Source organism: Lepidothrix coronata, unplaced genomic scaffold (assembly GCF_001604755.1).
Source record: "Lepidothrix coronata isolate B3197 unplaced genomic scaffold, Lepidothrix_coronata-1.0 Scaffold18, whole genome shotgun sequence".
NCBI classification, from domain to species: Eukaryota; Metazoa; Chordata; class Aves; order Passeriformes; family Pipridae; genus Lepidothrix; species Lepidothrix coronata.
Window position 1 is genome coordinate 2,816,906 of NW_016690198.1, and position 24,133 is coordinate 2,841,038.

Sequence of the window (24,133 nt, forward strand, 5' to 3'; positions counted from 1 at the left end):
GTGCAATGCTAGACAGAAAGATGGACTTGCAGAAACAAATAGAAATGGGAATGTGAGGTTACTCACCCCTCTAACCACCCATTCACTCTCTGTTGTTTGCCTCTTACTGTTTTCTGAACTTCTCTTTCTTTTACAAAAGGTGTTCTGTTAGAAAGGAGTGATTCTCCTTCAAAAAAGCCATCTAGCTATTTGTTAGTTAGTCTTAGCTTATTCTTAGCTATTTTGAACCTCAGAACTAATGATTACCAGGTGGTAAGGCTTTTAGGAGTAATACAAGTCCAAGCTTCTCTTACACTTCAATAAGTATTTTGACGTAAGTACATTGCACTTAATGGATTAGTCACTGTGGTCACTGTCCCACAATCTACAGGGTAGTACTTCTCCAAATGAAATAGGCAAAACACTCTAAGAAATAAGATTATATGAAAAACTGAGTTAGAGCTAAAAAACTGCATTTGCACACGACAGATTAGGAATCCTAATAAGACAAAGGAGAAAATGAGACATTTGTGCAGAGAGCTTGTGGGCAGAACTGGCATCAAGATCTCTTGATTTCTACAGCAGTGTAATAATTGACAGAGGTATAAAACCTTTGAATATGTGCAAGAAGAATATTCTGTGTGAAAATGATAAGCAGCAGCAGATGCAAAGGGAAAATATATTAAAAGTAGGGCAATTATAAAATTATTTTTCTTTACATAGCCCTCAATCTTCTCACAGACAGCAATTCAAAGAGTCGGTCAGGTGTGTCTTCCAGAGCAGTGTGGTTTAAATACTTTGCTTAAAGACATTGATGGCCTCTTTCATTAAATTATCATTTTATTCATCTTTTAACTCATCCATGTATAATTTTCCTTTAGCACACTGTACCAATGTGTTTTGCAGTTTAAATAATACTCTAGCTAAAAGAGTTTTTTTGTTTTTACACTTGCAGTGAAATTGTTAATTTTTAACTGCTTTTATGAGAAATAGGAAATTACCATCCCTGGTCCCTCTCAACAGTGTTCATACTATTTTCTTTGTTTTTATTTTTTTCCCCCTTCTCTCTTCTCCCTTTATTTGGCAGAGTTGCCTTGTCTTTTCCCCTATTTAGTACTAAAAAATTATTTCATTCTTAAAATCATCTTTGTTGTCACTCTCTATTTTTTTATAATTATCCTATATATTTCTTAAAAGCTACTAACTAGATTCTTTCCCAATAACTTGTAAGGTTGTACTTGATTTACTGATGATATTTGGCGCCGAAATTTAGTGTTGCAGAATGACTGAGTCAGAGGCCACACTTGTGCTTTTCCATTTTATTGCCAATGTATTCAGTGTTACAGGAAGTCTGTATCTCCTAGTTACCTTTAGAAATTGTGTGTTCTGAATATTTCTGTGTGGTACAGCATCCATTTCCAGGTTGTTTTCCAGCAGGTGAAACTGCTCACAGTGCCTGTAGCCTTTTTCATGTTGTGATGTCTGCGTAATTACCTCAACACTGGTGAATGTGGAAACTCCCTTCTGTCACATGACGGCTTTGCAGCAGACTTGTTACAACTTCTCACAATATTCCTAGACATATCAGCTCACCCACCTGCTCACTGAATCTGTTATAGAATTCTGCCATATTTTTGAGACATTTTTATCTACAGTGCTGTACTGATTTCTCTCCAGTAGAGTTTCTCATCCTTTTGCTTTCTGTATTTCATCATACATTCTACTAGTTGCCTTGGTACAGACCTCAAACACTTCAGTCTGATTTTTTTCATATAATTTCCAGACATGATTTTGCAATCTTCTGTTATTAGCACTGGGCCTGGATTTTACTCAGTGATCGTTATGTCAGAGAGGCTGAAGGTACCAGTCTATAACATTTCAGAAATACAATCAGATATGATATATGCAAGATGCTTGTTTCACTAGACTAATGCTTGATGGTTTATTTCCTTTGGCTATCTCAGTTGTCAGTTCTGTTTCATGAATTATTGTTACATCAAATGCCACTGTAGCCAACAACTCACACACTGCACCTGCCTCTCAATATGATATTAACAAAGAAAAAATCTCAATATGATATTAACAAAGAAAAAAAAGTATAATAAATTCAAATTAGAATTTTCTGTGTTTATTTAGTATCAGCAATATTTTGCATCAAAACCTTTGGTTCATGAACAGACAGGAGATAACATTAAAACAAGAGCATTTCCAGGAGGTTGGAATGCAACTTTTTAGAAGAAAGTACGTTACGTGGGATTGTCTTTAAATATTGCCATAACAAAGTTCAAAAGCTTTGCATAAATTCAGTTAATCTTCCTTAAATAACTTTGCCATTCTAGGTGTTTGATAAAAACACCTACGACATGTCAAATGCTTACTGTAAATGCACAACCAACTTTTCAGCTGTAGATAATACAGATTTTAATTGTAGTTAGGAGAGTTCTTAAGTACATTTCTTCAAAACTATGATTAATATTTTATTTTCATGGAATTTTTCTACATTTGTGTATTTGGCACTTACAGGTAGCAAATATCCAAAGTGAGTAGCTGCATCTGCTTCAGTTAATTTTAGCAGGAATAAGGCTAGGTCCTGAAATTTCAAGGCATCAATCTCTGATTTTAGGTAAAACTTGAAAATGTTAGTCCTCACAGTTTTGGGGACAAGACTGAAGAATGCTTGTCGAATCTGTAGTCTTCTCAATATCAGGACCCAAGTTTTTCTTAGGGAAGAATTATGAAACTTTCAGCCTGCTGCTGTCAACATTTGCAAATTACACTCTGACCCTCTTAATTTGATTAATTAACAAGGGATTATGAGTTGTCTTCGTGATGTTTGACAACTAATTCTGGAGAATGTTTTTCTTTAAATAGTAGGAAGACTTGTGGAGTGCAAAAGAGAATGTACATGTCCTTAGAGGGGTCTCTGAAGTTGTTGTCCTGTTCTTTGGAAGTAACTCCTGTTATGACATCTTCCATAAGCAGCATAGATTTCTACAAAGAAAACTGTTTTACGAAGACCAACAACAACTATAAATACAGAAGCCAATTGTTTGTTTATTTTATATCAACAGATACTTGCTAAACTTTCAAATTTCAGATTTATCTTGTAGTATCTTGTTTTAAACTTACTTGGTCTTGTCTAAATTATTTTTGCAATTATTTTGTTCAAATTTTCTTCAGACCTTTCATCTTCAGATGAAAGTTTTGAAATTCAGGTTTGATACAGAATCTATCATCACCATACTTACATCTTTCTGTTTGCCTTTATTGTCTGGCCTGGAACACAGCTTATATATCTATATGACATAATTTACATTTAATTCTGTTGATAAAGACCACTGTATTTGATTTTTCATGAAAGTTCATGAGTTTTTAGTGTTTGATCTCCAGCTGTGACAGCTATGCTTATTCACTAAATACAATTCACATATGAAGACAAATTTTCAATGCACCTGCTAAACATTGTTCATTAATGTTCAACTACTGCTGAACATTTCTCCATTTATAATATTTCTCATTTATTTTTAACTTGTTTGTTTAAGAAAATACTGGTAATAAACTGATCTTGCTGATAAATGGTCTGATGATAAATGAACAGAACAGCTACATTTTACTGTGAATTTGTTATCAACTAATAACTTGAAAGGTGGTAAAAAAAAATAACTAGAAAGGGATTTCCCAGACATTCTTGCTATGGCAAATAACTAGGCATTTCCCATCACTGTGCTGTCAAAGAATATAATGTTTTGAACTACAAATAGGTTAATTGTATTTTGACATTTGATATATTATGTGGACTCAAACAAAAACTTAAAACTTTACAAACCACATCTACCAGCTTCAGAAAATCTCACCCGACTTCTGTTTTACTCGGAAAAGAATGCACTAAAGTTACTTTTTTTTTAAGTCCATGTGATATGTACAAGTAAGCCCAGAAGATGTCAGAAAATAAAGAGATGGAGTCTTTTGGAAAATAGTAAATTCAAAAGCCATGGAGGATTTAAAGAAAACTAGGAATTTCAGCCAAAGACCAGTTAGGGTTTTTTTGTAGACTTGTAAAACAGTAAATGCTGCTTTGCTTTTCTTGTTCTTGGATACCTTGAAAGCATTTAGTGGATTACTTCCCTGGTGGGAAAGAGGGGGGAGCCATCACAGTAGGTTTTTGAAAAGTAGAAAAAGATGGGAGTTTTGGAGTATTTTTAACAAATTACACACAGTTAAAGAAGGGAAGAATATTCTGTAGAAGTTATAAACACAGTATACATCATGGCTGATATACTTTCTGGGTAAAATAGAGAACCTCTTTTTTTTACATTTTCTGAGGGCTCAAAGCTGTACAGATCAGAATTTAGTGTTGTAACCTACACCTATACCAGAAGTTCCATGAAATCTAGTGGTGTGAACAAGTATTGTGACAACCTATCCATAAAAAAATTGGTAAATCTTCTTGTGAGTGTTCTGGTAAAGTGTGGTTAGGCAAAATGAATCAGTAACGTATGTCTTTTGACTGTGACAGTATAGTGACTGAGGTTCTACAAAATTTGTGAGACTTAATTATGTCATCATTCCTGTGAATGCATATTTATTGAACTAAATGACATATAATTGCATAAATAACAGTACTTACATACATATATTTTTAAATTGAATACTGAGAGTACTGAAATGCTGAAAGCTTTAAAGTAACGCTTCTGACCACCACAAATAGAAAGATCTTCTCTCCTGCGTTCACCTAGAAGACTATCATGCTTTAACACAGCAAATCTTTCCCTCAGTGATGAACACTGACCAATCAAGAAAAAAGAACTTATCATCTTAAAATAATTAAACATGTAATGAGATAAAGCATGAGATATTTCTTACTTTCTCTGTGTCTCTGAGTCCACTAAATATACTAAAATTTTACTAAATATTAAGTCCCACCTTCTTGTTAGCTAGAACTAGCTGTGAACTTAGTATTTTTCATCCGAAATACTATGTTTTTGAAAGAAAACCCCAAACATTTTTTTAGAACTTACTCTCTGTTCTATCTTCCAATCTCACTTCATTTGCTGACTTTTCTTATAGTAGGATTTTTGCTTGTGTGAAGACCATTTACACAAACATTGCCCCATGCTAACTGTAATTCACTTATGTAGTTTCCCTGTCATTGAAATGAAGGTGAAAAATCAAAGGAACCTATTATAAATCAAAGCTCTTGGAAATACATTTCTGTTGTTGGATAAAATGAGCTGACTTGTTTGAGTTTCTATAAAAGTCAGCATTGGTAAATAACATACAAACCACTGCTTTAGATTTTCATGTCCCTTGGATTGACTTGAAAATATTTTGAAAAATTGGTAGAGTTAATTAAAAAGAACTTACTTTGTTTCTCTTTTGCATTCAAGGGATGTTTTTTCTGAGTCTGGGTTAATGGGGTCTGCTGTGCTAACATGAAATACTGACAGAAAGCCCAGAAAATATCTTTGCAAATTGTCACCAGGATCTATCCAAACAGTATGATAAATGTCAAGTGTCAATAAAAAAATAAAAGATTCTGTCATATAGAGACAGATACTGAGCTGATGAGATTCATGTTATTTTATATGCCATATACAGGCAGGCTTGGGTGCGAGTGGTTATTGTAGATACTTAAAATGGCCAGAAATTCTGGCTAGCTGCTCTTTGTATTTTAGTCTAGCCACTGTTCATTTTTAAGGATAATAGAATAGAATTTCAAACTTCCTGTCTAAATTTGACAGTTCAGAGTTAGCTTGAAAGAGTGGAGCAGCTCTTTAGTCCTGCTTTGAGTGTACTCAAACCCTTTTAGATGTCTTTGCAGGTTTAGGTTTGTCCCTTCTCTTCTGTTGCAAGATTCATTTTTTTCTTCACTTGGAGTAAACTCTGGCATCAGTCTCACTTACTTCCACTGTAAAACATGTCTGACAACTGAACTTACACATCCAAACAAATTTCACACATTTTAGGTGGAGCTTGCTGGCCTTCTGTGACCTGCAGTTTAGGAGGCAGGTTTTGGTGGTGCTCTATCTGCACAGAGTAGGACTGAGAAATTGAAAAATCAGGCTTCATTTCATATTTATAACTTTTCTGCCTAGCAGCAGTGATGGAAAAAGGTCCTTTGCAGATCAGATTTTTAGGTAGATTGGTTGTCTTGCAAAGTGAGGTGTTGTCTTTTAGAACTTACTCTTTTTTTCCAGTAAGACTGCCTGCAAGATGCTCCGATGTGTGTTACTTGTATAGGGTCCATAAATTCAATGAATGCTTTGGATTGGAAAGAGCCTTCAAAGATCATCTAGTCCAACTCCCCTCCTATGTACAGATAGATGAGTACTATGAATAATAACTCTTTTTCTCTCCCCATACTAAAGCTAATATCTGTAAGTTCTGTTTATTCCAAATTTTAAAAAAAAGACTATTATGAAGAGAGATTGCCTTATAAAATATGAATTATTATAAATGTAATTAAAATTCATGCAAATTCTGTCATACCTTGAGAACTTACCAAATTTCCCTCTGTATTGGATCATACGCTGGGCAGTGTTTATCCAACTGTGGAGCTAAATGTCTCCAGTGAACACTCATATCTGTTTCCCTGCGCAGTTTGTAGGATGTTCTCTGAACCTTTTGTGAACAGTCTGTTATGACCCACCTCAGAAAAAAGAGGGGGGGTGTAGCAGTTTGAGCCACATTGGAAATCCAAAATCTAATTTCTAGGCCTCCCCCCACCCCTTCCAACAATTTATCCCAACACTGGAGAGAAACTTTCATTCTGGATGCTTCTATACGGACAGTGGGAAGTATATACATTTATTTACAGAAATAAATACTATACAAACTAAAGGCAACTATATATATATATTACATTTCTATCAGTCCTTTTAAGCCCCTCCCTTTAACTTTAGTCCAGGAAGAGCCTTTCAAGGCTGCTGGGTAACGCAGTCTCTCTCTCGTGGGAGTGTTCTGGGCCCCTGAACACTCCCTAACCAACCTTCAGCTGTTTTGTTGCAGTTTTTCCTCCTCACGAAGTCCAAGAAAGTAGCTTTGAGTCCTTTCTCCTCGGTCTGCTGTGTGATCTCTCAGTCTCATACCTCGGTTCGTAGGCTGCTGCAGTGTTGTTTAGCTTATCAATGTACGCGTCCTGGAATGTTGATTCCTCCTCCGGGTTTTCGGCTGTCCTGCGTTTAAATCACGGCAGAGACATCCTCTGGGCCTCTCTCTTCAGTCTGTCTCCGATTTCGCCTGGGATTCCTTTCCCTGGCTCCAAGCTGTTTCATCAGCAGCCCGTCCACTTGGCTCTGCTTCAATGCTGAGCCTTAAAATCCACCCCCCACCAGCCTCAATGCAGTGGGGGGGAAAAAGAGTCCCCTAGCCTTGGCCACAGGCAGCTTGGTCCAGTTATACACTGTCCCAAGCGTCCCGCAGCTGCAAGGGGGGGAAGAGGGCGTAGCCTCCTCCCTCTTACCTCAGGTGCTGTGAATCTCTTCCTTCACAGCACACACTCCAAATGCTGTCTCTAACTCTGGCCTAGGCAGAGCTGGGGGGCCGCAGGGCTCCCCACCCCACCCCCCGGAGGGGGGAAAGAAGGAGCCCAGCCACCCCCTGGCCTTCTCCACCTGCACACAGCAGACACCAACAGAAACACTGCCAACAGTTTCCAGTGCTGTGTATTTGTGATTTTGAGCAGAAGCGAACAAGATGAGCAGTGATTGGCTCTCCGGGGAACACTGCCCTGGCACACAATCACCTCTGAGCACCCGAACTCTCAGGAGGGCCAAATGACAGGGGGGTAACCCAGGTTCTTATCAATAATTCCCTTGGGGTGGATTAGAGTGAAACGACACTGAATAATCAGTGTTTGAAAACATATATAGGTAGGGTTCATTTTAACAATTTTGTTTCAACAGGTAAGTTAGCATTTTGGGTGTTAGCATCTGTATCTTCTATAGCAATATGGCATAGGGATAACCTCTGGGGGGGAAAATGCATAAGGGAGAGAGAGGAAGGACAGGATAAGGGTAAGGGAGAGTAAGAGAAAGAAAAGATGAGAGTGGAAAGATGTGTATAGTCACCACCCCCGGGGTCCAGCGATGATACTTGGTAGTTGCCACTTCCATGCCTGTCAGTTGAAGTGGTGGCCTTGATCTGCTGGGGGTGAAGGAGGGAAGCCCCCACACTCCAAGAAATTATGAGTTATTATATCCATGGTTAGTGTCACAGGCCATGCCTCAAGCCTCCAACCTCTCCTGGGCCTGCGCAGAGTTTCTGTCTGTGGCCTGCTTCCCGCCTTTCAAGATTGGCAGAGGGGGGGATGGGCTTTGATGGGCCATCAGTGGTATAATGCAAAAGTCCTGCAGAAGCCTGCAGAAGTCCCTTGGCAATCCTAGAATGCATAAATCATTAACCATTTCAGTCTCTGACACAGTCTGAAAAAAAGCCCTTTGGTTTGAGCTTTCTCCACCATATTGGCATATCTGCCTGTGCTCTGACTCACTCAAAACTGTGATGTTGACTGATTATCACTTGCTTTAGCTTCTCAGGTACGAGTCATGTCAAAATAAATTTTCATTATGAAAATCAGAACAGTTTGACTTTCATGATGAAAAAAGGATACATACTTCAATAATGATGAACCACTTTAGACTGTACTTCACTTTACTTTTCATATTTGTTTACTAGTGAGGATCGAGTATATTTTACTTGAGTAGACTGGAAGCGAGTCTAAGGACACAATGACTGCCACATTGGGTAAGCAAAGAGAGAAGTGTAATGATTTTATGTTCAGAAAATAAACAACATCAGACTTTTCAAGCTATGTATGAAAAAAAATACTCTGAAAACAATACAGAAATCTGAGAAGAGCAAGGGAAATGTAACCTACCAGCCCCATCTTCTCATGAAAAGAAATCAATGTCATTCACAAAAGAAATCAAAAGAGTTACATAACTTTACAAATCATGTTATCCAAAAATCCAAAATGCCAAAAAAACGCTTTGAATCTTTCAATATAGAAGGTACATGCAGCGTTTAACTGAATATTCAAGCTCACAGAAGATCATTATGGGTTGGATATGGCCATTTTCATATTAATAAACATCTTTCCTGATTGGAGGAGATACTTGAAGGTAACCAGGTCAGCCTTTTGGAGTTGTTCAGATAACTTTCAGTATTTATTTTCTTCTGTAAGGAAAACATTGGAGGTGGTGACTATGGTAATCCAGGACTTATTCTGGGAGATCAGATGGATGTTATTAACCAAGTAAAGAAGGATTTTGTCAAAAAGAGGGGTAACAAAGACGGATTGCTTAGGGTGATGCTGGCTTGTAATTCCAAGATTAAGAGAAATGTTGTATGAGTATGTTTCTCATTGCTTCTTCCTGCTGAAAGGTAAGAGTGACAACTGGGGAAACTTCATACAGCTTTAGTTGTCTTTTGGTTTCTTCCTTCATATTTCTTAGGAAAAACAGAGAGAAAGTAAAAATATTCAGAATTTCCTTTTTGACCCCTAATGATGCCTCTGTAGAAACAGACCTAAATCTTTTCAAGAGGACCTTCTGATCATAGAAGCATAGAATCTTATAATAGTTTGTGTTGGAAGGGCCCCCTAAAAGTCATCTGGTTCAATACCACTGCAATGAGCAGGGACATCTTTAACAATATCAAGTTGCTTAGATCACCATTCAGACTGATCTTGAATGTTTCCAGGGATGGGGCATCCACCACCTCTCTGGGGAACCTATTACAGCATTTTACCAGCTTCTTTGTAAAAAAACTTCCTTATATTTAATATAATAAACCCCCTTTCAGTTTAAAACCACTCCCCTTTCCTATTGCATCAGGCTCTGCTAAAACATTTATCTTCATCTCTCGTATAAGTATCCTCTAAGTACTGAAAGGTTGTAATATTTGTGCCCATGCCCTTCTCTTCTCTAGGCTGAACAGCTCCAACTCTCTCAGCCTTTCCTTATAGCAGAGGTGTTTCAGCCCTCTGATCACCTTCATGGCCCTCCTCTGGACTCGCTCCAAGAGGTCCACATCCATCTGTTAAGATCCGATTATTGGAAGATACCTCTGCTGGAGTTAAGGAACAAATGAGACCATATGCCAAAGTTAATAGTACAGATTTTCTTTAACAGTAAAATGTAAGATAGAGAGATACAAAGAAATAGAAAAAAGAGACAGAAACAAAGAGAGAGACAGACAGATTAAGCAGAAGACAGTGACCACCTGTGGATCCTGCAGCATCCTGTTGGTCCATCTTCACGCTAGACTTCTTGGTTCTGAAGATGTCCAGAACTTTTCACTATGCATTTTTGCCAATGAAGGAGTTAGTGCTCATTGGCTACACAGTTCTCTTATTCTATTGGTGAAATTATTCTCTCACTTCTAATACATTAGTCTGTATGCTCAGTCTTTCTCCTCTTTTGGGTCAGTGGATTTCTTGAATCGGTGGGATGGGAGTTGGTGGTCACCATCTCCTCCTGCCAGAATTACTTTTCATCCAGTGGAAGCTGATTTCGGCACAGTTGCTGAGTTGGCTTTCCTTGTGGCTCATAAATTCTGCATTCTTTGTAATTCCCCTCCCCCAGCTTTGTTAACCTCTCCCTAGGTCTGAGCTAATACTTGGACTATAGTACCACCTTTATCTTATCTCAAGTTCCCTCATGGTGGCTTAACTTACAGTCCAAGTTCCAGGTACCCATAGAAGTGTATTTGGGGGCAAGAGGGCTTTGGTGGTCGCAGATGCCATCTGTCCCATAGCTTGGGGTGATCTTTGTTTGACCATTGATATGCATACGAGCAATTGCTTCTTTACAAAGTTTGCCACAGTGGTAATTTTTGTCTAGATTCATTAACCAGGATGTGCTAACCAGATCTCACCTCCGCCTGGATTTAGTGCCATTCTGTTGCTCCATCCAGTGTTTATCTCATGGCAAACTGCTTCTGCGGCCTTAGCAATGTTCGAGACAGAAAACTGTGCTCTTTAAGTCCTTACACCTTCTTGTGCTAGTGTCCACCCCAGAGCTGGACACAGTACTGCAGGTGAATTCTCACCAGAGTGGAGTAGAAGGGCAGAATCACCTCCCTCGATCTGCTGGCCATGCTGCTTTTGATATAGCCCAGACATAACTGGCTTTCTGGCCTGCCAGTTCACATCCCCAACTCCTGTCCAGCCTCTCATCATGATCATCCTGTTCTGGAAGAATCTCAGAGAACACCATAACATTTGCTTTCACACAGTCAAGCAGGAAGTGCATAACAGAAGCATATATGTTGGGCTTCACCTTCTACTGTGCATTCACTCCCTGGGAGCAGATAGAACAAGTCCAAAGTTAAACCCTTCTAAAAGTATTGTGGACCCTCACTACCAACTGTTTCATTCTACTCATCTCTTATGGACTCACATTTGCTACTGTAGACATTGACTTAATCAGCTGCACAAATTTCAAGAGTCATAGTAAAACAAGTTACTTAGAAATAGTAATAAAAATAATAATATAATATTTGTTTCTTATACAAGCATGATATAACTAGAAATAATAAAACTTATACTAAAAAAAAATAATTCACAAATGTTTTTAAAAGAAATGTTGATTCCATTCTCTTCTTCCTTCTGATTTTCCTCATTCAGAGGTCTCTGTAAATTCTTCCAGGATACAGATTTTTTCAACTTTTGGACCATGCAGAAAAGCAATACAGACTTCTGGATACATTGAGATTACAAGGAAAAATGGGACTTTTTCAGCTCTATCAGAACAGTGCATGCTGCCCATCTACCTACCATTGAAAGTCATTAAAATCTGGAGGTCTTGACCCAGCAAGCATAAAACTAGTAACTTGGTGATATTCTAATGATTATGGAATTGATTTTCCTTCTTTTTTTTTCTTTTTTTTTTTGTTTTTAAATAATGAAATCTGGTATGCTCTGCAATCACCTTCCATGGAAAGTATGGGTACATGTTCTGAAAATCAGGTATTAGGTGTATCTTTGATGGCAAGAATCCTGCCCAATCATCTTATTTTGCAGCTATTCTGTCAGAAACCAAGAACTGTCTACAAGAGCTTTGATGATTCACCTTCCAGTCACCAGTAGGGCAGTAGAAATGCTTATGCTTGTGTTGCCTGTATTTCGCTTCTGACAACTGGAGCTGGAGATCACTCTTAAAACTTGTCATGCTTTTTCTTTTCCATGAAAAAGCAAAGCTTTTTCAAGGTCTGGCTCCCTTTTTCCACTCTTTGTTATTGGAGATGGTGTCAGTCTATGTTTAGCTTTATCCAATTAAGTTTGGCCATTGAGATATCTGATTGAAAATAATATGACAATGTAAAGATAACTGATCATAAAAAGTACATGAGGCATTTTGCCACTCATTGATTTTCAGATCTCTAATACTTGGAAGACTTTTGGGGTCCCCTCTGGAACACTTCCCACAGTGCATTTCTTGGGAATGAGCTATTTCTCTTAAAAGAGCTGTCAGTTTGATAGAGGGGAAACTGACATTGTATACATAATGAAGATGCATACTATTTTGGCACAAAATTATAGCACTTTCAAAATATTCTACACTTTTTGCAATCATAAGCCTCTAAGGAGTGCTTTTATTTGCTTTGTTGATGTTAGATAACTTTGAATTGCTTTGAGATAGGGATATTTGCATTTTGTGGTAACCTCATTTTTTTCTTTCTTTTTTTTTTTTACCTGTGAACATTTGTTTCATTTTTGGAATAGGGTCACTTAAACAAGTGTTTCTGCAAGCAGTAAAATGAGTTTGTCAGATTTGCCTTTCTTTAGTGACCGACTTTGGTCTTTAAAGTTAGAAAAAATTTAATTCAAACATTCTCTCCTTGTCTTTTTTTTCTTCTTCTCCATGGAACCACTGTGCCAAGTAACACATATGCTACTTCTGCATTTTCCTACTGTTGCCACCACCTATGGGGTCACTTCCTTCTTCTCTACAAGCTATTTTAGGACCTCACTTCTCTGTGACTTCTTTAATCCTGACCAATGTGTGTAAGCTCAGTCACTCGGGTCAGAATTAGTTGATGTAGGGAACAGAAAATATGATCACATAAGTCTGAGAAGCCAAGCTGAAAACAGGAAGAACACTTGCTTGACTTGTTTTACTTTCCAGTGTCTGTCAGGACTGGGTCTGAAATTATTGTAAATTTTATAATAGGACAATTCAAGGGTTTTCAGGAAAATCTAGCAATAACTTACATACCAGTTCCAGATCTATTCAGGTGTCTTATGCTTCATTTCCTTTAGGAGCTTCATTATATTTTTGCCTTTGAGGTCCCGGAGACAAGAAAAGTGCTAAGAAATACTAAATTTCTCAGAGAAATGCAGAACATCTTATATCTGAGCCTAGTCAATGACCGGGTTTAGGCAAAATTTATTTTGGCTCCATATCCATACTGGAGACCATTGTAAAATTAATGGTTATTGACTTCATGTAATCCAAACCTGAATTTTACTGAGGTTGTGGTAGTGAACCCTCTACCTTATGCTGAGCTTAGAAACTGTTTTCAGACTTAACATGATCTGAGGATTTGGCAAGAAATATATAAATGTAAGGGAAAGTCACTCTGATGACAGATTCTGGGACTAAGTTCCTGTGAAATAGAGTTAGATCAGAAGGGTAGTCATACAGTCAACTGAAATTGTTGCCTCAAACAAATACATCCGTAACTAAATATATTTCTTGAGGACATATAAAAATAAAATTGAAAATTAAGGTGCACTTTCTAAGCCTCTGGAAAAGGGAAATCAGTAATACTGATATTTAGGATGAATGGTTCCAGTCCAGATAACACCATAGGAATTGAAAAAATTAACTCTTAAAATAAACTAAAGTACTCAAATGAGGTACATGTCAGTCTCCTGAAACAGAGGAATTGGAGTTAGCAGGATGGAAAAGTGGCAGACACTGAATTACATTTGTTCTTTGGCAATGCATGTAAATGAAGTTTCCTGAATGTCTTGTTTAGGTGGCAGTAATACATTCAGGGGTGCTCTTTGCTTCTTTCAGTAACTCTGCCAGCAATTATCCTGTTTGCATTTGTTCCTGTATGCATTTGACCAAAAGTGAGTGAGACCAAGCTCAGTGCTTACAGTGAATCCACCTGGCAGATAAGTGTCTGAAGGCAGCAAACACCTGTTTGTCTGAGAATATAAGGTTAAGAAAAACCTAGAGTACCTGACTCCATAGCAACCTAGAAATTTAGATTTAAAACTCCTAAAGCTGAAGAGGGAATTGAAGTTGTATTATTCATTTAGAGATGTGAAGTGGCTTTGCCACCATAGTTCTTCGTGAACATTTTTTCCATCTTTCCATTTTACAAAATCTGACCAAATTCCTTAATACTTTTTTGAATAGCTAGGGTAGGGGTTTGTTGTCCATTTAGTGTGGGTTTTCATTTGTTTGTTTTAATGGCTAAACTGTTTACTATATTTCAAGACTAGATGTAGATGATTGATGTATTTCAGTCCTCCCATTACCTAGGTTAATAGACTACTCACTTTGAAGGCACATATATAGTTTTGATTTGCAAATAAAGATCTCTTGATGAGGATGTTTATTACTCAAGGATTGAGCTTCTTCCTGGTTTAGATATTTTGTACCAATATCAAAGCATTGAAGAAAGTTTGTGTTAAACTCCAGAGACAGATGGTGAATATTTTGTGTAGATGGAGTCAAAGAGTTTTAGAATTTGATTGCTCTGTATTTCCATCCGCGAATATCCAAAGTCCAGAAAGGCAAATGTAAAGGAGGTGAAGCTGGAACAGAAGAGAAATGAGGCAGCTGAGCGAAAGAAATAGTAGAAGAAAAAACTAGATGGAAAAAAACCATGTTATGAAATGGAATTTTATAGAGAAGTATTAAAAAGTGACATAAAGAAGAAAATCTGCAGAAAAGTTTGACAACGTAAAAGTGAAAAGAGAAACAGTGAAGTGACAAACCAATGGCTGTCACAATTATCTCTCTCTCCCTCTCCTATTCTCTACTTTTCTTCAGTTGGAATGACTCAGGCAAAAGGATTGTGTAGAGTCATGTACTAAGACAAGAGGGAAAAGAAATTACATAACTTATTTTCAGATGGCTTTTTGTTGTTTTGAATTTTTTTAATTTTTAAGATAGCATGATTTCAGATGATTTTTTTTTATTTTTAGAAAGACTTTAAAAATTATCATCTTGTCGCATGATTCATCATCACCAGCTGATTCAATTGCTTACTTTTACATCTGTCACCTCCTCCTCTACAATTTGAATAAAACACTTAGTGTAGACTGATAAAACAGAGCAAGAGAACAAAATTTAGAAGTTTCTTTACTAGCTCCATGGATGCTCCCAAGAGTCATTGCTTGCAGAGCAGCAGCTGGATGTTCATTGTGCTGAATCAAGTTTAATGAGAATAGAAATTGCATGTACTGCTCTAGAAATTGCACTGGGAACACCCTTCAGACATTCTCAGTGCAGTAATGTCTTGCAGAAGGAATGAAATTGAATCTGTCAGTTCTGCTTACATACATAAGAAAAGAGGCTTTAATTGTTGCTTTATTAGATTAACATTGTACTTACAGTCCTTACATGCACAGCATTTCAAATTCTGTACTCTGAAAGAAAAATTCTCATTTACTGGTAGATGTGTTAATACCTCCTTTGTAGTCTTTTACTATTCAGTTAATGTACATTGTCTGGTGAAGTATTTTCATGGAACAATACCTTGAGAAGGGCTACAGTGTATTTGGTTTACAGGTTTTACTATTAAAGATTATAATTTCCTGGAAACTTCTGTAATATTTTGTGTTAGTGCCCTGAAGTAATGCTTATGGTAAAACTGATGGTGTAAAAATACTGATGGTTAAATTGAAACCAAATCTGTTCTGCCTGTAGTTTAGCTGTTAATTACAGTATTTCATGCACCACAGATAATGCTGCCATCACAAAAAGTCTTCCAAATCATCTGCTGTGAACCCATTTGAATTTAACTTCTAAAGAAACTGTAACTTTAGGTGGGTGATTAAGGAAACAGCAGAAGAGAGATTTTTTTTTTCCTTCTAGTGCATGTAGTGTGTTGTAAAAACATGCCTGCAGCAGGATTCAATTTTATTTTTCAGGGGCTTATAATTCTTTTATGAAAAATGTGCTTGGGTTGAAAATAGACCAAAACAGTTCTACTATTGAAGACATTCTTTATGAAGGTGAACTAAGATAATTCATGATGGGTCTGAAATAAAAGATCAATATTACAAATTCAGTGAAGTATCAACAGATACATACAAATACAACTTTGCCATACATACCCCTTGTTTCTCATACTGGAACTTTCACAGATGTCTGCTACTTGTTTGAAACATGTAAAGAGAGACACTTATCCACAGTCCTACTTTTAAATTTGGTGTTCTGTGCTTATACTTTTAATTTTAGAAAATGAACAATAGCAAACCACTAAAATAGAAAGAACAGTGTCACTAGAAGAAACTAATTCATTTAGCTCCAGGCAAAAATCATTTCAACAGAAGAAATTGTTTTAAGCATGTTATATTTAATTCATAACTTTGGTTGTGCTCATGAGTCACAGTTTCCTTTCCTGACAGCAGTGTAAATTAAAAATTACTTGATTGAAATCTACTGAGTTTCATAGACACAAATAAAAGAGGAATCTGACTGGATAAAGACTATTCATAAGAAATAAATTTGAAGTATTTGGGGAGAAGAGAGAAATGGAAGGAAATATTTCATTTTAAACCATGAAGAGGGATGTTTGAAGTATCTTGAGGAAAAAATTATGAAACTTTGCAAATATTAACTATGAATATAAAATAAGTGGAAACATTTTATAGGAAGGAAACATTATGATTAAGACTCTGTGTAGGAAAGTCATCAAGAGAAATACATGTTTTGGATACAATCCCTGAATTTTATGTTCCTGTCTTCTGTAACAGCACTATAAGGCAATACTCATGGAATTTTATTTGCTGTTAACTTGTACCCATGTCTCTTCATTTGAGTATAAAAGTGGAAACAAAAGCATTATGGTATATGAAGTCAGATCACCAGCATGTTGTACTAGCTTTCCACTTGTAAAAGTAGCTACATGAAATGTTAGACAACTGATGAATTGCCTCTTTGTTTTTGAAAGGATACGTTGCTGGTCTGCCAAGGCAGAAGGGGGAGAAGAGGAAATTGTTGTCTATTTTGGACAAGGATCTCTCCCTGGAGTCATGTCCAATATGTTCCACTTAAATGCAGAATCTAGAAAAAAAAGTACATCACCTTTCTCATTTCTAGAGCCTTTCTTTTATTTTGATGAAGTGTTGTGTAGTGGGCTAGAGGGAAGAGAAAACTCAGTAGGATGACTTTTCCAAGTTTGGCAAGTGGCAGGAACATTGTGACATTTGTGCCTTAACACTGGAGGAAAAGGCCTGTGCTCCTCTTCATGTGTGGGAAGCGACTGTATTACTAGCAGTGTATTTTTTACAAACTAACAAGAAAAACTGCAGTTTCTTAGAGTGAAAGGAGTGTGACATGCTCTGTCACATTTCTATGCCACATTTTCCCATAATTGCCCTGTCTTGCCAGCAGGACAAGAGGTTCTCTTTATTTAGGGATGCTGTGAGTAGGAATGAGAGCAAGATCTGTTTACATGCTTACGTCTTTATAATGCTCATCAGTATATCTTGGAAAAATAGAAAACCGGCGAGGATGGAAGCAGTCTCCAAAATTTTCTTCAAGTGATCCAATGAAACAACATCAGATGTTTAGTATTCATTCTGAAAGCTGACTTTCTTTGCTTCCTTTTTTAGATTTGATTTCAATTTTTTTAGAGGAGATTTGTCTACTGGACTAGATTGCAGAGTGAAGACTTGCCAGAGTTATACTATGTGCACACATACAAAGGACATGGGAAAGTGCTGAATTCAAGACTTTTGTTTTTCATAAATGTTGTATTGCAAGCCAAAACAGTGATTTATTTTTTTTTCCTGCTGTGAAGCTGTATTTTTTTTAAACTTTGTTAAAACTGACAAACATCAAATGATTCTTTGTAAGAAAAGGACAGTGAGTTTTTGTAATTACTGATACGGGCTCTGTACAGGAAAAGTTGTTATTTTTCCTATCCCCAGTAATCTGCTTGTCATATAACTGCGAAATGTGGCAACCACTAGTGTCTTGAAATCTTGGCTATCCAAAGTTGAAACGAGATAAACCCCAAATAATACCTGTTTGAGATAACACAATCCCCTAAAAACTTTTTAAGGGTGTATAACTCACTTTGTAAAGAAATAGGGATTCCCTCTGAAAAGTATTTTCTAAGCTCAGCACTAGGACCACAGTCTCTCTGGCCTCGCTAGTCACCCATCTACTTAGAGAAGCCTTGCTTATTGCCTTTAACATCCCATGATGGATTCAATTACAGCTGGGCTTTGGCTTTCCTAACCTCATCTTCAGATGCTCAGATGAAGTCTCTGCATTCCTCCCAGACTGTCTCCATACACTTTAAAAGACTGTTTCTCCATGCTTATTCTTTATTTGTCCGTATGAGGACTACCAAGAGCAATGCAAACCAGATTAAACCACAGTCTCTCTGTGCCATGAATACTGACTCAGTAGTGAGTGAACACCCACACCTTCATAGTGTTGCAAATTTTCTGTTATAAGCAATACATAGATAGCACTTCAAATGTGTTTATATATTTTTGCAGAATACAGTAACCCTCAAAAATACATTATGAGATGTATATACTAAAAAAGCTAGTTTCTCTAAATTTCCTTTTTTTGGAAATTTTTGTATAGATATCCCAGGGAACATAAAGTGATTTTAGTAGGGATTTGAGCTTATTTGATCTTCCACATAGGTGAAAGGGTATTGCACAATTTTTTACCATCCGGACGATATGTGAGCTGACTTATTCTGCCATTCCTAATTCTGACTTAAAAATAACTGACATTGCTTTCTAAGAGGAAGTATATGCTCCTCTGCATCAATATTTTTTTATGTCTTGATCTACTGATTTTAAGTGACAGTCTGCTCACCAATCATCTGTCAGGTCGTGTGTTTACTCTATGATTACTTGTGCTTGGCCTTCTAGTTTACATACAATGTTTAACTGCTTTTCTCTTCCATGTCACTGTCAGCAGTGTAGACTGTTTTATTATTTGATACTGTAACCCCAAAAATGCAGAAGGTGATGGAACCGTATTTGGAATTTCTTTGAAAAAAAACTAATTGTGGTGCAGGAATGTATACTCAGTTTATGACAGGAAAATATGGTAACAGGAGGGTTTAACCAGAAGGAGTACAATGGTAGCCATAAAGTGTTCTTTAAATGGCAAATTATGCTCTGATGTATATTGTAGCAATTTTTATAAGAAAGGTTGTAACTCTCACAGTGGTTGTCCTCAATTTAATAGTCAGTTCTAGCAGTAGAATTAATTTAAAAAAACTTGGAGGTTGTGCTTGGAGGTTGTGACTCAGTCAGTTCAGGAATCCGGTCATAATTACTTAGAAAATCTTTTATGGATAAAACCCCATAATTCTAGACTATTTAAAAAGCAGGTTCTACTGAAACTAAGATGCATTAATGTAACACACTGTCTTGCCACAGTTCTGGAGAGCCATTTTCTAGTTACAAATTTTGGGCAACCTCTCTGCTGTAGACTCTCCCCATGTGCTGTTCTTTTTGACTCGCTTATTAGGAAATACTTCTGGCCTGCAACAGGCGTCATTCTTCTAGACTCACTATTGAGTGGCCTTTTCAAAGCAGAAGAGAAGGCTTTGAAGGCAGAAAGCAGTGTTATTAGAGATGTGCATTTTGATAGGCTTAGGATTGTTTGGGTTTTTTTTTTTTTTCAGTTTGTAAGAGGACAACTGGGACTTTTCTGATATTGTAAGTGTAAATAAGACCCTAGGTTTAGCTGCTTTCTGGTTCATGTTTCATCACTGAATAATATATTGTCTCTTGTTCTGGTTTTTTAGGTTTTTGTTGTTTGTGGTTTTTTTGATACTATATTGTATTTATCATTTTCTAATTCAGTTTTCAGTAAAGTATCAAGTATAAAGGTATGATGACATAAGGTTGAAACTTAACCTTTGTGCAGCACTGGAATTCCAAGGGGAAGTCAACCTGCTGCTGCCTTTTTTGCCATCTTGCCTGAGGAAAGACAGTGTCGTTTTCCTGGAGACAGCAGTACCGTGAATACGTATATTTTTGGCTCTGAACAAAAAATGCTGATGTTAAATATTGATTTGTGATAGTCTAGTATCTAGAAAAAGAAAAACATACTCCCATAATAAAAAAAAAATATCTTGTCATCATCAATGGTTCAGGCTGCAGATTTCAGGCTCTGTCGGGGACATGTGTTTATAAACAAGGACTGATATAAACAACTCTGCCTGTTACTAAAGAACTACGGTGCCATGAAATGAAGTGTGTCTTTATGTACTTTTCTCTGTAGTCTGACCAGAAAAAAAACTACTTATAAGCAATAAGATGATTACTGACTTTTCTACAAAAATTAGTGAGCTAATATAGCTGACAGTGAACAAGTAATTCCAGGCTATCAAATGTCTGCATGGGTATTTTCAATGCTGGAATGTGCTGCTGCCTGGACTGTGCTATCCTGACTGGACACATCATTTTCTGTTATTTTATAATTTTCACACAGATCACTGCAGATAGCTTTCTGGGCACTGTTGCAGTTGAGATAATCTCAGACCTTTCTGAACTTTCCATCTTAACTTTATGATGCACTGAATTCTTGACCTGAACCAAAGACCAGTTTTGTGGTCTGTTTGCTTTATTTCTTTACAAACTGTTGAAACATCTTTAGGTTCTGTGTACATTGAGTAGTGACTCTTTTTTCTGTCTGGGATATCTGTAGCTATACCAGACATTAGGTGTAATTTTAGAGGAAGTATGCAAAAAGAAATACTTTTTCTGTAGTGCTGAGCATGTGTGTGGCCTGCTAGACTCAGTGGCTCTATGCTGTTGGTCTCATTAGCATATTGCGTATTTCAGGTCTTAAGAAGCACTAGGCCAGAAAAGAAAACACTGTAGGTGATGACCTTTAATCTTTTGCCCTAATATCTCTATGATGGATTATATTGTTTTTTCTAGCATTGGATGAGAGAGTAGAACTAGGTCAAGAACTAAAACAACAACGTCTTGAAGGACCTACAATCCTTTTATATCTTCCTTTTTTTGTTCTATTTTAAGTTCCCAGTGGCCTTTACTCTCCAATCCCCACTCATGTTTCACATTTACGTAAATGTGGAGGTAAATCTACTGAGTGGCAAGTCTCTATAAGATCTTTCTAAATCAACAAAGAAAGGTTGGAACAGAGAGAATCACATATAAAAGAGTAGTTAATGCGTTTTGTTGTGTCTTTTTTTCTTGGTGATGAGTCAGAAGCAATTAAATGAGAGATCAGAATGTCCCAGAGTGCAAAATTCTTAGTATGAGCAATTTTTACTGAACTTTTGCAGGTAAACTTTCATTTCTCTTTATTAAACATCTGAAGATTCTTTCAATCAATACACTCTTATTTTTATTTTATAAAGAATGTAATACTCTAGGGGAGAGAGAGGTATGGTGAGAGGGACAGAACTCCAGCCTATGCTTACTTAGTATAAAGATATATTTCTAGTTAACAGAGAGTGACATTTTTCTCTGACAGAATTTAATCCCATCAGCTAATAATAAGAAAAGAAATGCAGAAATGTAACCTTTAGGAAAGGTCGATTAGGATAGTTGGTGGTGTATTTGCTTTCATTTTTGTTTATTTGTTTGGAGATTTTGATTTAGTTTTTTGTTTGTTTATCTTATTTTATACAAAGTGTTACAGCAGGTCACATTGTGAAACTTGGAAGTCATTCAGGAAAAGAAAGTTTTATGATCGGTGAGGTCTAAAGAATATTTTAATATACCGTTCTGGCTGCTGATGGAGAAACAGATGATAAAAAGCAGAGGAATAATAAATGTGTGTTAGAAGCGTGGTAAAAATACTGTCTTTATCAGCACTAGTATTCTGAAATAGCCTTACAATAAGAATGTTAGATGTGAAGACTATGCTTCTCTAAGGACACATCCTATTATATAGTCAGGGAATTATGTGATACAAGATCTATGGTGGATACACAGGGCCTAGAAACAACGGGATGCTTCAGTGACCAAGACCTGTTCCCTGTCATGTTAGCATTAATCTTAGTGAAAATCAGTGCTAACCAGACATGCTGATTTGAAAGGAATCCACTAATTACACTGTGACTCCTTCAGTCACCAGCTGGTGTGCAAAGCTAGCCATCACTTTTCTAAATAACTGTTTCCCAAGGTGGTTAGGAAAGGGTTAGTTTTTGGAGTAGCTGTTTTCAGATTTTTTTGGTGAAGGCCGCGAGACAGATTTTACTTTGTGATCAATGAGTTTGTATAGAAATAGTAGGAATTCAGAATTCTTAAATAGTTTTGTCTGAAGGACTTTAGATCAGTGCTCTGCAATCCCTTAGGAACAATTTGTTTAATTGGATTGAAGGCAACACCAAATGTCTGCAGCTCATTTCATGCTGTAGTCAAGAGTCCTTATTACTCAATTACATGCTTTTACATTCATTTTATTACAATTTTCTTTCTTCCATCCTCCACATACTTGCCTTCACTTATTTCTGTTGCGTTTTTTTCCAAGAGCTTCTGGTTGGAATTGCTGTTGTAATCCATTTTCTCTTGCAAAATCCATTTCTTTCACAGTTCATTTTCTTTGGTTCATTTGTATGTCTTAGTGGTAGGTCACCATTTTAACAGGAAAAACTAAGGCAGGTTGTTTAATCAAATTTCAGTATTAAAACTGAGACATATTCAGCCATGAAGATTGTACTTATTCCACCAACAGTTTTACTGAATATATCCCATTACAGGCTCTGATGACAGGGCAAGTAGAAGCCTACTGAGTACTAACTTTTTGTGACTTGAAGCTTTGGGTCTTGGCTCAGTTCCAGCTGTTGGCTGCAATGTCGATGTTCTCAATGATGGTTCATCACACTTTTTTTTTTCTTCCTTTAATGAAAAAGTATTTCTCACTGCAAACTGCATAAATTTGGACTGTTAATAGTAAGTCTAATAAGTAAGTTTTCCCTACATATCTATAAAAATCTTGTTGTAGTGACGTGTCTTCTTTTCTTTTATAAGAATCTGAACAGAAAAAAAACACATTTGTTTGGGTTTGAAAAAGGGGGTTGCTTTTGAGAATTATCTTGTTCATAGATTCTTTGTGATCCAAGTTTTGCATTTATGTCATAATAAAATATACTCAGTCTTTTACAACATACATGAATATTCTTTGGTGATTTATTTTTTTAACATCTTTTTCTTAAAGTTGCATCTTTTCTAAGGCTTTTGCTTCACCATTCTTCATGTAGCAAACGTCATCAGACTAGACAGTCAGAAATCTAAATAATCTGTGACATTATTAGGATTTTACATAATACTCTTTAGCCCTGCTCCTGTTGTTTTTTACTTTCCTGTCCTCTTCTGCTTCTTGTATGTAGGTGTGGGCTATTTAAACTGAATTCTTGATATGTATTTTATATATCTTCCTTATTCATAAGGCTTCTTGTGTTTTGCTGGTGCTATGCAAACTTTACATAGTACCAGGATCTACCCATAAAGAAAAATTGGTGGAGTAAATACAAAAAATAACTTTAGAAAGAACAGTTTAATATGCTTTTTCTTACAGTGAGTTCTTAGGGAGGCCTTAGGTGGTCCTTCATCCTTGAGACGTGCCCTGCCCATCGCAGTTACGTTCTCAGCAACATGGCCTCAATACTTGTGACAGCTGCTTGCTCTAGAACAGATGTATTGGTCACATAATCTGACCAGTGGATGTTTAAGATTGAATGGTGAACTTGCCACTGGCTACCGCATGAGAGGAGCCCCGAAGAAAAGATACAAGGACTCCCTGAACCAACATCTCAGCCTTGGCCATATTGATCACCATAACTGGTCTACTCTGGCCTCAAATCGGGAGGCCTGGAGGCACACCATCTATAACGCAGCTGTCTCCTTCGAGAACACACGCAGGATCACTCTCGAGGAAAAAAGGCAACTCAGAAAGAACCGTGTATTGCAGAATACACCATCTAAGGAGTCTTTCTGCTGTGCCTT

The 24,133-nt window shown here is 36.9% G+C and overlaps 1 protein-coding gene and 1 long non-coding RNA gene across 5 annotated transcripts in view; one reads left to right on the plus strand and one right to left on the minus strand.

The window, feature by feature from the left end:
* Nucleotides 1-24,133, plus strand: part of TRPM3 (transient receptor potential cation channel subfamily M member 3) — a 417,155-nt gene that overhangs the window by 208,374 nt on the left and 184,648 nt on the right. The gene's annotated exons all lie outside the window — the stretch shown is intronic.
* LOC108493651 lies at nt 3,918-7,449 on the minus strand. The gene is made up of 3 exons (XR_001873555.1): nt 6,968-7,449; nt 6,482-6,628; nt 3,918-6,288 (listed from the first exon to the last, which is right to left on the minus strand). It is a non-coding gene; the product is annotated as an uncharacterized LOC108493651 (long non-coding RNA).